Source organism: Sus scrofa, chromosome 9 (genome assembly GCF_000003025.6).
Source record: "Sus scrofa isolate TJ Tabasco breed Duroc chromosome 9, Sscrofa11.1, whole genome shotgun sequence".
NCBI lineage: Eukaryota > Metazoa > Chordata > Mammalia > Artiodactyla > Suidae > Sus > Sus scrofa.
In genome coordinates, this window is record NC_010451.4 from 37,391,586 (window position 1) to 37,406,704 (window position 15,119).

The 15,119-nt window shown below is 43.1% G+C and overlaps 1 protein-coding gene across 14 annotated transcripts in view; it reads left to right on the plus strand.

Moving 5' to 3' along the window:
* The window catches only part of C9H11orf87 (chromosome 9 C11orf87 homolog), a 642,485-nt gene that overhangs the window by 94,148 nt on the left and 533,218 nt on the right, over positions 1 to 15,119 (plus strand). The gene's annotated exons all lie outside the window — the stretch shown is intronic.

Sequence of the window (15,119 nt, forward strand, 5' to 3'; positions counted from 1 at the left end):
GAGGCATTTTGGCTGTACCCTTGGAGAACCTCATCCAGGTGCTGCTTGGACAAGCAGAGCTAGGTGATAACATCAGAGGTTTTGTTGGCACTGCTTCCTTCATGGATGTTGAAGCCAAGGACAGTGTGTTCTAGCTTGAGCGAGGAAGCAAGCTGTGCATTAGGAGGTAAATCTCTGGCTTGCAAAAGGTTGAATAAGATACTCCTTTAAAAAGCTCACCAATTGGCTAAATATAGGATGGTGAATACCAACTGGCCAAGAATATTTTTTGGATTTGGGCCCATAGCATTTTCAATTGACTGGGAATTGGATGTGTTTTCATTTCCTCTTGAGTCTTCTTTTGAGGTGGGAGACTATGTGCTGATAATTGGGTAGGGCCCTGTGGTGAGGACTAATGTCCCTGCTGATTATGACAGTTAAAGATAACCTTGTTTTGGGGGATGTGTTTTCTGTAAGTACTTGAGTGTGTCAGTGTTTCTTGACTCTGCTCTTCTTTTTTCTACATTCCCTTCTTTGAACCTTATTCTTTTCTTTAAAGATGTTTTCAAAGACAAGGACATCATTAGCAACCTTTTGCTGGCCGTACATAATGGATTTGAATGCCTGTTCATCTGCTTATTGATTCAGTGCCACCACTCCATTCAACTCCCATGACTTCAAGGATGCCCATCTTCCAAGCCAGCTTCCTGCTAACCAGACTATGAAAATAAACACTGATATCTATCAAATTTGAGAAACAATAAGGCAGAGGGAAAAAATATGGACTTTGACATCAGCAGATCAGATTTCCTATCTATGGACATATCATTTGCCCCTTGAGCACTGGTTTCCTTATCTGTAAGAAGATGATGATAACAATTTCCTTGAAAGCTTTTATTTGGCTTAAAAAGGATGTACATAGGTGCTCTATAAGTGGTTGTTCCCTTCTCTTTTATTTACAAGGAACTGCTGGCTTGGCATTTTCTTTCCTCTGCCCTCTGGCACTGCCCATCCAGCAGTACCAACCTCTCATTCCCTCATGGTGCTAATTCATTGTGAACCCCAGAGAGAATACTCAATTTTTATGCCTAGGAACCTCTACTTTCCCCTTTTTCTTTTATTGGTTTGTTCCTCAGTAGACTTCTTTTTCCCCCCACTGCACCTGCAGCATATGGAAGTTCCTGGGCTAGGGATCAAAAAGAGCTGCAGCTGAGGCATATGCCACAGCCATGGCAGCACCAGATCCAAGCTGCATCTGCTATCTATGTCACAGCTTATGGCTACTCCAGATCCTTAACCCACTTAGTGAGCCCAGGGATCAAACTTGCATCTCATGGAGATAATATCTGGTTCTTAACCCATGGAGCAACAGCAGAGGTTCCCCTCAGTAGACCTTTTGAAGTGGTTTGGTAATTATAAAAACAGAAACCACGTGTTCTTGGATTAGAAGAATCAATACTGTCAAAATGACTATTATCCAAGGCAATCTACAGATTCAAGGAGATCCCTATAAAATTACCAATGACATTCTTCACAGAACTAGAGCAAAATACTTTAAAATTTGTATGCAAACACAAAAGACCCTGAATAGCCAAAGAAATATTGAAAAAGAAAAGTGTAACTGGAGGAATCAGGCTTCCTGTCCTAAGACTATACTACAAAGCTACAGTCATCAAAATAGTATGGTGCAGGCACAAAAACAGAAGTACAGATCAATGGGACAGGATAGCCCAGAAATAAACACAAGCACCTATGGTCAACTAATCTGTGACAAAGTAGGCAAGAACGTGCAGTAGAAGATAGTCTCTTCAATAAATCATTTTGGGAAAACTTGACTGCTACATGTAAAAGAATGAAATTGGAACATTCTTTAACACCATAAGAAAAAAAAAAAACAAAGCTGATTAAAGACCTAAATGTAAGGCCACTCTAAAACTCCTAGAGGAAAACATAGGCAGAATGCTTTTTAACATAAATCACAACATCTTGTTTGATCCTCCTTCTAGAATAATGACAATAAAAACAAAAATAAACCATTGGTACCTAATTAAACTCAAAAACTTTCAGAGCAAAGGAAACCATTGAACAAACAAAAAGACTACCCACAGAATGGGAGAAAATCTTTGCAAATGATGCAACTGACAAGGTGCTAATCTCCAGAATATACAAACAGCTCATACAAATCAACAACAACAAAAAACAAACCCAACTGAAAAGTGGGCAGAAGACCTAAATAGACATTTCTCTAAAGAAGACATATGGATGGCCAGTAGGCACATGAAAAAATGCTCAACACATCAATAATTGTTAGAGAAATGCAAATCAAAACTGCAGTGAGGTACCACCTCACACTTGCCATCTTAACAAGTCAACAAATAACAAATGCTGGAGAGGGTGTGGTGAAAAGGGAATCCTCCTTCACTGTTGTTGGGAATGTAATTGGTACAACCACAATGGAAAACAGTATGGAGGTACCTCAGAAAACTAAATATAGAACTACCATATGACCCAGCAATCCTACTCCTGAGCATATATCCAGACAAAACTTTCATTAAAAAAGATACATACACCTCTATGTTCATTGCAGCACTATTCACAATAGCCAAGACATGGAAACAATCTAAATGTCCATCGACAGATAAATGGATTAAGACGATGTGGCACATAAATACAGTGGAATAGTACTCATCCACAAATAGGACAGAATAATACCATTTGCAGTACCATGGATGGAAGTAGAAATTCTCACACTAAATGAAGTAAGTTAGAAAGAGAAAGACAAGTACCATATTATCACTAATTTGTGGAATCTAAAATATGGCACGAATGATCTATCTACAAAATAGAAACAGACTCACAGACATGGAGAACAGACTTGTGGTTGCCAAGGGGAGAGGGGAGAAAGTGGGATGGATGGGAAGTTTGGGTTTGGTTGATGCAAACTATTACATTTAGAATGAATAAGAAATGAGGTCCTACTGTACAGCACAGGGAACTATGTCTGATCTTTTGGGGTAGCACATTATCTGATCTTTTGGGGTAGTATATGAAAAAGAATCTATGTATATATGTGTATGACTAGGTCACCATGCTGTACAGCAGAAATTGACACAACACTGTAAATCAACTATACTCAAATAAAAATAAAAACATCATGAAATATTGGAGTTCCCATCGTGGCGCAGTGGAAATGAATCTGACTAGGATCCATGAGGACGCAGGTTCAATCCCTGGCCTCACTCAGTGGGTTAAGGATCTGGTGTTGCTGTGAGCTGTGGTGTAGGTCGCAGACATGGCTCAGATCCCACGTTGCTATGGCTGTGGTATAGGCTGGTGACTACAGCTCTGATTAGACCCCTAGCTTGGGAACCTCCATATGCTGCAGCCCTAAAAAGACAAAAAAAAAAAATTATGAAATATTGTGCATTCCATGAAGGAATTTATATAACAATATAAATATTTACTCAATGTCATCAATGGTTTGAAAATCAGATTAAATATTGCCCCACAAAGTTTGTTATATTGCAACATCTAGGGAAACAATAAAAGCTGAGTTTAAACATGTAAAATAATTAGTGGTTTTTAATTATATCTACTAATCTGGTTCAGATTCATTCAACAAATAGTTACTGAGCACTTCTGTATGCCTACAGTGTGTTAAGTGCTAAAGATATAAAGTCTCTGCCATCAGTGAAACTGCAGTTTAGAGAAGATAGGTGAGTCAACACACAACTGCAGTAGAGCGAGCTGATGCTAAGACAGTGCGGATGCACACAGAAGGGTACCTACGCCAACCTTGGGGAGTCACTAATGGCTTCTTAGTGGAGGGGACATTTATACTGAGATCTGAGGATGAGTAGGAATTGGTCAGGCAGAAGCCTGGCAGGGGTAGAGTGGCCTGAAGAAGGCCTGGGCCTGGGGAGAGATTGTGCTGACCTTGATACTGTCTACCTACAAGCTCCTAAGAAGCTGTGGGGCTTGGAGGCATTTCAGAGAAGCACAGGGTCATCAAGGATGATGCTGAGAATTGTCCTTTTGTGGAGTATTTTAAAAGATACTTTATTACTTTTCAGATACTATTCTGAGAGTCCCAGTGTGATATTTTTTGTTGGTTAATGGGTCGGTGTTTGTGTGCATTTATGTGTGGAGAGGTGCAAAGGGTAGGGGAAAGTCACTTCTCTCAAGTTTTATGGCATATAAAAGGTGTTTTCTTTGTAGGTTGTTCATTTTCTAGGCTCACGCAGAACAGGCTACCCATCCCCACATGAGGAGCTCATGAAACTCTCGCTGACTGTAAAGAAGATGCTGCTGCTTTTGGCTGATGGGGAAGAAGGATGCATAGTACTGGAAACAGGGCCCTGGATCCCCACCTAAGTGTGTGTGTGTGTGTGTGTTCATTGAAGGCAAGTGGGAGGCCAGCATACCTCCAAAGATGGCTGCCGCTTTTTGCTGTCCTTCTCCAGTGCATGTGGGGAACACCCAGGAGCTCCATGATGGACTCTGACCTAGATTAGCCAGCTAGGGTCAAAGTGGCTCAATATTTCATGTCTTCCTTGTTGGATCGGAGGCTCTTCCACTGGAAACTTGCAACCATGATTTCAGAGGCCGAGGATTGTCTTTTCTATCCTGTTCTCTTTCCCACACTGCTGCCCCCACCCCAGCTGCTTTTGAGTATGATACAAGGTAGTTCCGTTTGATCCAGAATCTTTGGATCCCAGGTGGTCAGTAATTCTGAACCTGTGCAGCAATTCTGGTGGACCCCAAGGTGATGTCTCTTTATAGCTTTTTTTTTTTTAGCATTTTCATCTGCTCCCATCTTTGAATCTGAATTCCCCTCTCGCCAAAGGGCCTCTCAGAGATTATCTAGTTCATTTTGCATGTGATGAAGTTAATGCATCAGGAAGTGTAGTGATTTGTTCAAAGTCGCAGAATTAACTGGTGTGAGAACCAGGTCACTAATTCTTAGCCCAGTAGTAGACAGTCCCAAATGTTGGTTTCAGAAGTGTGAGAGACAACTGATAGGTGTTAAATATTGTGCTGAAGACCTTACCCAGGCTTATCTCATTGACACTCACAGTAAAAGAAGGGAGAACAGACTCAGAGTGAAGCAGCTTATCCACAGACGGAGTGGGGATTTGGAACAAGGTACGGGGCCTATGTTCTTTTTTCAGGCAACGTGATATCTCCCTGTCCCACTTGAGCCTGAGAATTGCAGGACTGGGGTCAGCGATTTCTGCCTTTTGCTATTAACACTGCAGAAATTCAAACCTGGGTCTGGCTTTGCATTTTCATTGTTAGCCTCTCCAGTAAGGTCTTTAGGGCTTAGTTTCTCCACTGAGACAAGCTTTACAGCATCCTGATTGAGTCCAGTATCTGCCTCAGCCAGCTCCCCTGGAGTGGATGCTTTGTTATTTTTTTAACTCAGCCATCTTGATTCTACCCAGATTTATTCTTTTCTTTTGGATTGATTAAAGAATATTTGCTGACTCTGGGAGGAATAACTTTAAAATGCAGAGCTCACTAATATCAGAGAGGGATCTCAAATTCTTGTAAGTAGTTTTTCATAATGCCGTCCTGGAAAGGCCTCTTGACTTGTAGGCTTGTAGCTAACCCATTTAATTGCCACCTAGAGTCCTTGTTTATATTATTAGCAGAAGCTCTTGGAAAAGGTAGGCATGCCTGAAATTTTAGTCTCTTTCTTTACATTTAAAATGTTCAACCATAGCTGATTTGAGTTGTGTGCCATGCATTCAAATCCTTAAATATGGGCCAAGCACAGGCTGCAGGTCACTATAGTGAAGACAGTCAGGCTGAGTTATCTCTACTTGTTTTTGGTCTTTAACTTTTGGAAGCTGGAGATTTGAATGTAGAATTTAAAGGGGCCAGGATGGAGTTTTAATAGGCTATTCACTGTCTTAGATTTAAGTTATTTATGTCAGGCTTTGGGCCTGGCCGTGCATCTTGAGTTTGACATGCAGTCTGTGGTGTGCCAGGATGTGCTTATGTGGCTTCAGTTTCGGGTTTTCTTGAAGTCATGACATTTCTTAAACAGGCTCCTTCTTCACATCCAGGCTCAGCTGCCTCTCCCTTTCATGACTATTTTGAGGAAATCCTGAGGCTTGGCACCTTTCCTTCTTGGTCCACAGAGCACATGGCCAGGGGGCACTCAAGGGCCAGGCTGCAGCTGGAAGACTGAGCCCGTCAGGTACTGAGTGAGCTTTCTTCTCGGCTCGTTCATGGGCATCTGGCATCCCTCAGCCAACACTCTCTGGTGTTTTACTGAATTACTGACCCACAATGAGCTCTTGCATTATCTCCTTCTCCCAGACGTGCTGTGGACTGATTTTTTTCTCAGAACAGAAGCTCCTCAGACCTATAAAGGGCCGGGGCAGTGGGAAAAGGTGCAGCTTGTGTGCGCACACGAATCATCTACAGGGGGTGGGGAGAAGATAGGGAGGAAGGCAGCTCTGATTTTGGAACCACCCCTTCCCTCTCTTCAGAATGAGGCTGCTCTTTAGGGAGATTCTGTTATAAACCGTCTAGCGACTAGAACACTGTAAGGGGCTGTGGACCTCTGAGTGAGAAGAGAGTGATGGGGACTTTGCAGGGTGTAATGCGCTGGTGAACATCAACCTTGAACTTTTCTTCAAGGGATATTCTTCTAACCCCTTCCCTGTACCTTTTGGATCCTTTCCCCCACTTCACTAGCTTTATCTAGTACCCCTTCACGGTATGTTCCAGGGCGATTCTCAGCCAGGAGCTTCAGTAGGTCTTCCAATGACATGACTCTTGGGAGTCTGAGGGTCTCAGAAGTGGAATGCATCTTGGACTGAGGGTTAAATTATTTTAACTGCTGCTGTCTTATTTTAAGATCACGAAGGTCCCAAGGATGCGGAGGCAGCCTACCCTTGTGTGGTTAAGCCTGCTGTATCATCATGTGTAGTTGCAATCAGTTCTGTGTGGGTCTTCGATTTGTCTTACATAGATGAACGCTGACCTGGTATAAACGCCAAGGATAGGATGAGTAGGTCCTTAAGATAAGATGATGACAGAGGAGATTGTTTCCCTCTGATGGCATCTGGCTTAAATTATTGCGATGGAAAGGCTGGTAGGGCTGGCAGAACAGTCTCTCTCTTCAATCTTACCTCTTGCAGCTGCTTAGTAAATGGCAAGAGTGAGGGAAAAATATGGATGCGGCCTTACTTCTCTGGAATCCATTTATTTAGCAGAAAGGATTCTAGAATTAGGTGGTTTTTCTCCTCTTCATTTTTTCCTAACAGATTTTCTCTCCCTGCTACATCGTAAGATTGATTTCTATCTTCAAAATGTGTTCATGAGAATGAGGGCTTTTCAGTGAAAGCATTACAAATCATCCACAAATATCGGGTGTCTCGGGAGAAGTGAGACTGTTTCTCCAAAGCTCATTTTTCACAGAGAGCAGCACCACCTGGCATCTTCCTGTATTTCCAATTTTGCATTGTCCTTGTCTGTTTGAAGCTTGGGGATGAGAATTCCAGATGAGCTTGTGCTGGCTTTTTAAAATTGCATGGTTTGAAGAGAAGGAGCACTGACAGCTGATCGACACAGAAGTGGCTACGAAAGCCAGGCTGAATCAGGAGCCCTGATTCCGATGAAACCCCCATCTTTGCTGAGTGCTGGCTTGTCACCAGTGAGACCATATTTCAGAGTAAGTTCACAAGTACTGGTTCATTGACTCCTCCCAGCATCTCTGAAAGAGGCAGAGGAGAGATTAAGTCCACATGGTAGAAGCGGAAGCTGAGCGCTTGAAGGTTTTTATGACTTAGTTTTAGCCCAAAGCAGGTTAGCGGCAGAGCTGGGATAAAAACCCCATTCCTTTTCCACTGAACTTGGAGAGACCAAGGCCTGGGGAAATGTTCCTTAGGAATCTATATAAAGCTTTTTGATTGTATAGTACCAAGAAACTCAGAGAGGGTCAGAAAATTAACCACAAGAGATCTGGATTTTGCAAAGAAACTCAGTGGTAGCAAATGATGGAGTGGACTGGGAGTTTGGGGTTGGTAGATGCAAACTATTACATTTAGAATGGATATACAGTGAGGCCCTACTGCACAGCACAGGGAACTGTGTCTAATCTCTTGGGATAGAACGTGATGGACGATAATATAAGAAATGTGAGTGTGTGTGTATATATATATATATATAGAGAGAGAGATGACTGGGTCACTTTGCTGTAGCAGAACTTAGTACAACATTGTAAATCAACTATACTTTAATAAAATTAAAAAAAAAAAGATGTGACTGTGGCTAAGCCCCAGGATGCTTGCATCTTGGCCTCAGGCCTCTCATTTGTTTGCTCCCACGGGTTTGGAACTGACCGTTCTAGGGATTTTTTCCTGTTGCATTGTCCATTTAGATTCTCGGAAGCCCCATCAGGAAAAGAAACTGGCATTTTCTGTCAGACGTCTTCCAGAGCGGCCTATGACATGCCTGGCAGGACGTACATGACTTTGAGGGTTTTAGAGGAGAGGTTGTTGAGATTTGAGTTTCTTCTGGTGTCTCCCAACTTTCTAACCTACCCCTGGCTTTTCACTTTGTCACTGATTTTCTGTCTTGGACGAGACATTCTGATCCATCTTGTCTCAGACATGAGCTCTTGCTGTGCGTTTTCTTGGTGCCGTGGTGTCCTCTCACTGCCCTGGACCTGCTCTTCAGGGCCCTGCATCCCTGAGGCCCGACTGCTTGCCCGACTCCAGACCCCAGCTCCATCTGAACCTTTGCTTCCTGGGCTTCTCTAGCCTTTGGCCCTGTGACCTGAACCATGTGTTATTTTCTTGCTATTTTTTTATCTTTTCATCTGACCACTCTTACTGACCAATGTCCATGTAGGGGAGAGGTTATTTTGTAAGTTGAGAGCAAATTATCAAAAAAGTCTCATGGAACTTTGAAATTTGTTGGTCAAAGTCTTCATTTTACAGATAAAGAAACAGGCCCAAAGAGTTTTAGGGAAGTCTCAGTTCATAGAGAGAGTTAGTGGCTGAGTCAAGTGTAGAACCCACATGTTTGTTCTACCACTGTGTAACTATGATGTCTCCTATTTTACTTGAATTTATAAAATCGTGTAAACCCCACTGGCAAAGGAGAGGAGGAGTAGGAACCTCTTTTCTGGTGGAGTGGTTGCCCATTCCTTGTCTTTCTTCACCAACACTTAAGCTCCTAGGGAAGGAGGGGCATTTCAGACACAAGTGCTCTGACTGCCTGATGCTTCCCGTTTTCCCCAGAGTGAAGGCTATGGGCCATTAGCAAGAGCCTTGCAGCTGGTTCTTACAAAGAAGCATAAGGTGATCCCCATGGTAACCGTGACCAGAATGGGAATAGCGGCTTGTATTGCATCCTAGAGCTAATTGTTGGTCATAGAAGACCACAGACCATAGATGTAATGAGCTCCTTGGGACCTATGGTCTCAGAGTGGTGACACTGGATGCCACCCAAAGTTGGTAAGTGAATGAGCTTGAACAAACTCGATTGGTCAAGCTGTAAAGAAGAGAATCAGAACAGAGAAATTCAGCTTTGAAATTTGGCTCTATTTTGTCTGCAGCTGTCTGAGCCAGGTTTGGTGCTGGGTATGATGTGGAGGCTTCCTCTGGGCTGAGGAACAGGGCTGTGCCCAGGGGCACCTGGCCTGGGTAGGCTAGACTTGTGTTTTCTGCTGTTGTCTCTCTAAGGCACGCACACACCCATGAGTTCTATCTTAGGTCCATACCTCGGAAGACCTCCACCTGGCTTCTAGTTCTGCTATAGGGACAGCTAGATTCCAGGAGTGAGTTGGGGTGGGGGTGATTTCAAGGGGTAAGTAACTTGGATTTGGAAGCTATCACAGACCCACCTCACTTCTAAATCTGCCATTTTTTTTGCTGGAAATGACTGTAAACCCAAGAATCCTCGTCTGAGAGGCAGGTTGCTAAAGACCAAGAGAGAAAAGTAAGTGGTTTTAGATGAGGTCAGATACATGTTCGCGTTGTCTAGGCTGCTTCCTGCCCCAAGTGCTACTGTGTCATTTCTCTGTCTACATCATCCGTATCCCCCGCGGCTGTGCTTTCCTCCTTCTTTCTTCCTTCCCTCTCTGTCAGCAAAGGAAACACATTTTCTAGTAGACATTTCTGCAGCATCAATGGCCTATGACAGACCTGGCCTGATTTACATGACCGTCAGTGTTCTCAGAGGAGATATTGGGAGGACTGCAGCAGGTTAGGACTGGAAAGAAGGGGACTCTGGTACTTGGTTACAGCGAGAAACCTTTTCTACTCATTGCGAAGTGCTGACCTTGACTGAGGCCTGTAATGAGCCAGGACACAAAGGTGAATGAAGGAGAGCTTCCTGGAGGAGGTGGTGCCTGAGTTATATCTTAAAAGTTATATGAGGCAAGGAAAGGGCAGAAGGGCATTCCAGGAAGCAGGGTCAGTGGGAGCAAAAGCAGGGAGGCAAGAAGGAGTGGGTGTGCAGGGAGGTCACAAGCATTTGGATTTTGCTAAAGAAGTGAACCGAAGCAGGAGATTAAGAGCATGGGAATCATTTTTTGTCATGTGCTGGAGGCACTATTTGTTCTGTTACTGTGGCTATTTGAGATTTTAATGAAAGCTGTTTTTTTTTTTTTTTTTTTTTTTTTTTGGCCACACCTGCAGCATGTGGAAGTTCCAGGGTCAGTGATTGAACCTGAGCCACAGCAGTGACAATGCTAGATCCTTTACCTGCTTTGCTACCAGGGAACTCCTAATGAAAGGTATTTTTGATTATCCATGATGGTGGAACTTCAGACATTACCAAATAATGGATAATTCTCAAGTCACTTAAATCCGCCAGGGAAAGTGACCAGATGAGAACATGGGGTACAAGGCTGACTTTCTTCTTCTTTTACAAGAGCGTCTGTTTGAGGGGCATGGGGAATCTGCCTGCAGCATTTTCTTTGTTCCTCTCTCTGTGCAGATCTCTCTCGGCTCTGCTCTGGGACCCTTGGAGGGGCCTGCCTTCCTGCTTCCAGCCGCATGTGCCCGGGGGCAGGCGGGGAAGCCAAGGGGCTGGGAATAAGGCTCCAGACATGCCTCTGATATTTGAGCTGGAAGACCTCAGACAAGTCACTTCACTGCTCTGTACTTCTGTTTCCTTGGCTGTGAAATGAAGGGATTATTTCTCTGAAATCCTGGGTGGGAGCTTTGCTCTGCTCTGAGTGCCCTTCGCTCCAGAGATGTTGCTAGCTGTGGTTTTCCTGAATTGTATTCCTATTTCACTAAAGCAATACCCTGGCACATTAAAACAAATGAAATAAAAATCCAGTTGTAAAATATAATATATAATAAATAAAATTCAAATATCAAATAAAATATAATAGTACATAATAAGTATTATATTTATAGATATAAAATTATATATGTATTTATATACACAACATACACACATAGGTGTTTCAGAGTATTAGCACAGCTACATTGTCCTAGCTCACATTTGAAATTCATCTTAAGATTTCGGATATTTTGTGGCATCATTGCAAGTAAGTAAGTAAACCTGTGGAGAAGGCCAAAATAAAAACTGCCCTTGTCATCCCCACCCTCTTTTCTTTAGAGTACAACCTAATTCTTTTTTTTTTTTTTTTTTTTGGTCTTTTGTCTTTTTAGGGCCACACCCATGGCATATGGAGTTTCCCAGGCTAGGGGTCTAATCAGAGCTGTTGCTGCCGGCCTATGTCACAGCCAAGCCACATCTGCAACCTATACCACAGCTCATGGCAACACTGGATCCTTAACCCACTGAGTGAGGCCAGGGATCGAACCCGCAACCTCATGGTTCTTCGTCAGATTTGTTTCCACTGCGTCAAGACGGGAACTCTGAGTACAACCTAATTCTAATTGGAATCTGTATTGGCCACGTCTTCTGAGTTTTCAGGGTGGGGCAGGGAGCTTTTTACAAGGAAATCAGTTAGTAGGAAAGGAAACACAGCCTGAAGACATTCCCACTGCTTAGTGTGCTTTAGCTCCTGGAGGTGGTGAGGGCCAGTATATTAATAATGTGATGACTACCATCTTTCAGAGCCTTCATTGTCGTTAACTTCTTTTTTTTTTTTTTGGGGGGTCGGGGGGCTATGCCTGCAGCATGTGAAAGTTCTGGGGCCAGGGTGGAACTGATACCACCGTAGTGACCTGAGCCACAGCAGTGACAACATCAGATCCTTAACCTGTTGAGCCACCAGGGAACTCCTGTAACCTTTATATGAACTTGCCAGGTATGTATTATTTCCACATTTTGCAGGTGAGGAAACTGGCTCAGAGAGGTTTGACAGTATACCCACAGTCACCAAGCTAGTGCACAAGGAGTGGGAATATGAACTAAATTTACTGGGAAAACTGGTCCTTCCTTCCTGGTCCCCCTACCTCTCAACTTGAGTAAACTTAGTGTGTGTAACATGAATTCAATACCTTCAACTGCCTAAGCGTTCTAGGGTGTGGCTTAGAAACTGAGGGGCATAGAAGCTTCATCTTCATCTGGGAGAGGGAGTTGCAGTTTTTCTTAGATAAGATTTATATAAAGGACACAATGCTTAGCCAGGGACTGCATATTCTTTGTTCTGGCCCTTATAAAATAATGTGCCATTAACCCCATAATCTTAACATTTGTAATGTGGCTAATTTAGGTACTTTGTGTATATGCTCAGCATTTTTCTGGGAATGGCAGCTCCCAACTCCAGCCCTTTAGTTTTACCAACATGGCCATCTTTTTCTCCTCACCTCATCCATTTGACCACCAGCGACCAATACAAGGTTGGACACAGATCCAAGCAGGGCCAGCCCAAGTAGCCTGCTTTCTTGGCCACAGTTGACTGGCCCAAGTTTGGGAATCTGATTGGGTCTGGGCCACAGAGCACTTTTTCCATGTTTTCAACTGGGATTAGAAAAAGCAACAAGTCATTCTCTGAAGGCTGGAGCTTGAAGACCTACAACTCTGGTGTTGTTGACCAAGCTTACTTCCACACTGGTCCCCATGGAGAGATAGAGTGAAGCAGGGATGCAGAGGGAAGCAGAGATGAGAGGATGAAAGGAGCCTTGGCTGGGCATGTGTTCCTGCTTTTTTTTTTTTTTTTTTTTTTGTCTTTTTGCACTTTCTAGGGCTGCTCCTGTAGCATATGGAGATTCCCAGGCTAGGGGTCGAATTGGAGCTGTAGCCGCCGGCCTACACCAGAGCCACAGCAACGTGGGGTCTGAGCTGCGTCTGCAACCTACACCACAGCTCACAGCAATGCCGGATACTTAACCCCCTGAGTGAGGCCAGGGATTGAACCCACAACCTCATGGTTCCTAGTCATATTCTTTAACCACTGAACCATGATGGGAACTCCATGTGTTCCTGCTTTGAGTTGCCACTCAGGTCTCAGTTTTCCTGGCTTGGGTTCCATGAGACATCTCATATACTTTTTTTCTCCTAAACAATCTCTGGTTGAGCTTCTGTTGCTTGTAAACAAAATAGCTCTCACTCTGTAACTGATAGCCCTAATAGTGTTGATGAATTGGATTGCACAGGAGGCTGGTTAGTTCAGTGTTTAGAACACCATGCTAATGAAGCCAAGGGTTTGCAGTATATTGAAATGATCTGTTCCACATTGACTAATTTCATTCTGTTTCTCAGCTTAGTATTTGTAAATTGTAAGTTTTATTTTTCTGATAAAGCCATCTCTTTAAAAGGTAGTATGCTTCAGGACTAGAGTTTCAAACCTCAAAGCTATAAAGTAAATATGCTTAGTAGATCTCATATTACACAAAAATGTTCTGTGCTTGGTGCTCCAGTTTTGCTTCTTGCTCTCCCGCCTTTGTTTTGGTACCTTGACTGGCTGTGTCTGTTTTCTGAGCTCAGAGCTTGGTCTCTGACTATGGCCCTCAACCAGATCTGACTATATTGTGATCGTAATATGTTGGTGATATCTGATACCCTAAATCCAACTTATTGGTTAGATTCTTCCTTCCCTTCTCCATTTCTGAGCCCTGGGTCAGCTGGGGCCTTGTTTGAGTTAGGACTCAGCTATGTGTACCTTTCGAAATAAGAGAAAGCATTTAAAAGTATATGGTTGGAATGGTTAAAATTTATCATCACTACTTTTATCACAGGTCAAAAACATCATCTTTCTTACAAAGAGCAGCCTCCATATTCCTGTTTAGATGAGTTCAACTTGCTATAAAATCTCCTAGATGAAAAACAGAAAGCAAAGGATAAGGGCCGCCTTTCCTCCCGAGTTTCCTGGTAACGCATAGAGTTCCTCTTTCAAGTGCTATTACACAAAACATATTTTCTCTGTTCTTATTTTTAAATGTATTAACATTAGTTTGAAGGAAAAAGGATAATAGAAAGTAACTTAAACAACAGTGCAGTTGATATTCTGCCAATGATTTTTTATGTACGTATCAAAGATCACTTTGAACAACAAACTATTTCCAACACTATTAAGAGTATTTTACTCAATACAGTTCTCATTTGGTTTTGAAAAGCTTTAGTGCTTGAGTGAACACTGAATGGCAGTTCTGCAAAATGAAAATAAGTAGCTGATCACTTGTGGATCATGTCTCACAGCACTTGGCTGTTACCATTGAAAACTGCCACTGGAATGGAAGAGCAGCAGTGTGGTGAGACTGGTGCATGGCCCCATGAAGACCTGCGTCCTGTTGACTTTAAATGGTCAACAAATTTGTGGAATAGTATAAATGGAAGGCACAGCATTTGTTTATGGAGCTGTGTCCCATATTGGATGTGCATGTGGGAGTTTTCTATCATGGGACTTGCCCCCAGGAACACACAAGGGCTTTCCCTTTGTGGATTCAAGGTTTCAGGGGTTTGCGGGATGTTCCAGGCCAATGCAGGCTTTCTCTAAACAGAGTGTTGGTTATTTTATGTGCATTTTGACATGGTGCTGTGCATCATCATGCAGCAATAGTTGCTGTTATTTTCAAGCGATGGACATAGAAATGTTTTTAGAAGAGGAGCAAAGCAAGGACTGGGCATAAGGTGAGAGGATGTGGCTCACAGGACAGGCCACTGGTGAAAGGGGAAGAAAACAACAGAGACCCCAGTAGGATATGAATAATTGGACTTCCTTATGTGTTCAAATGGAGCAGGCTAGGGCCTAC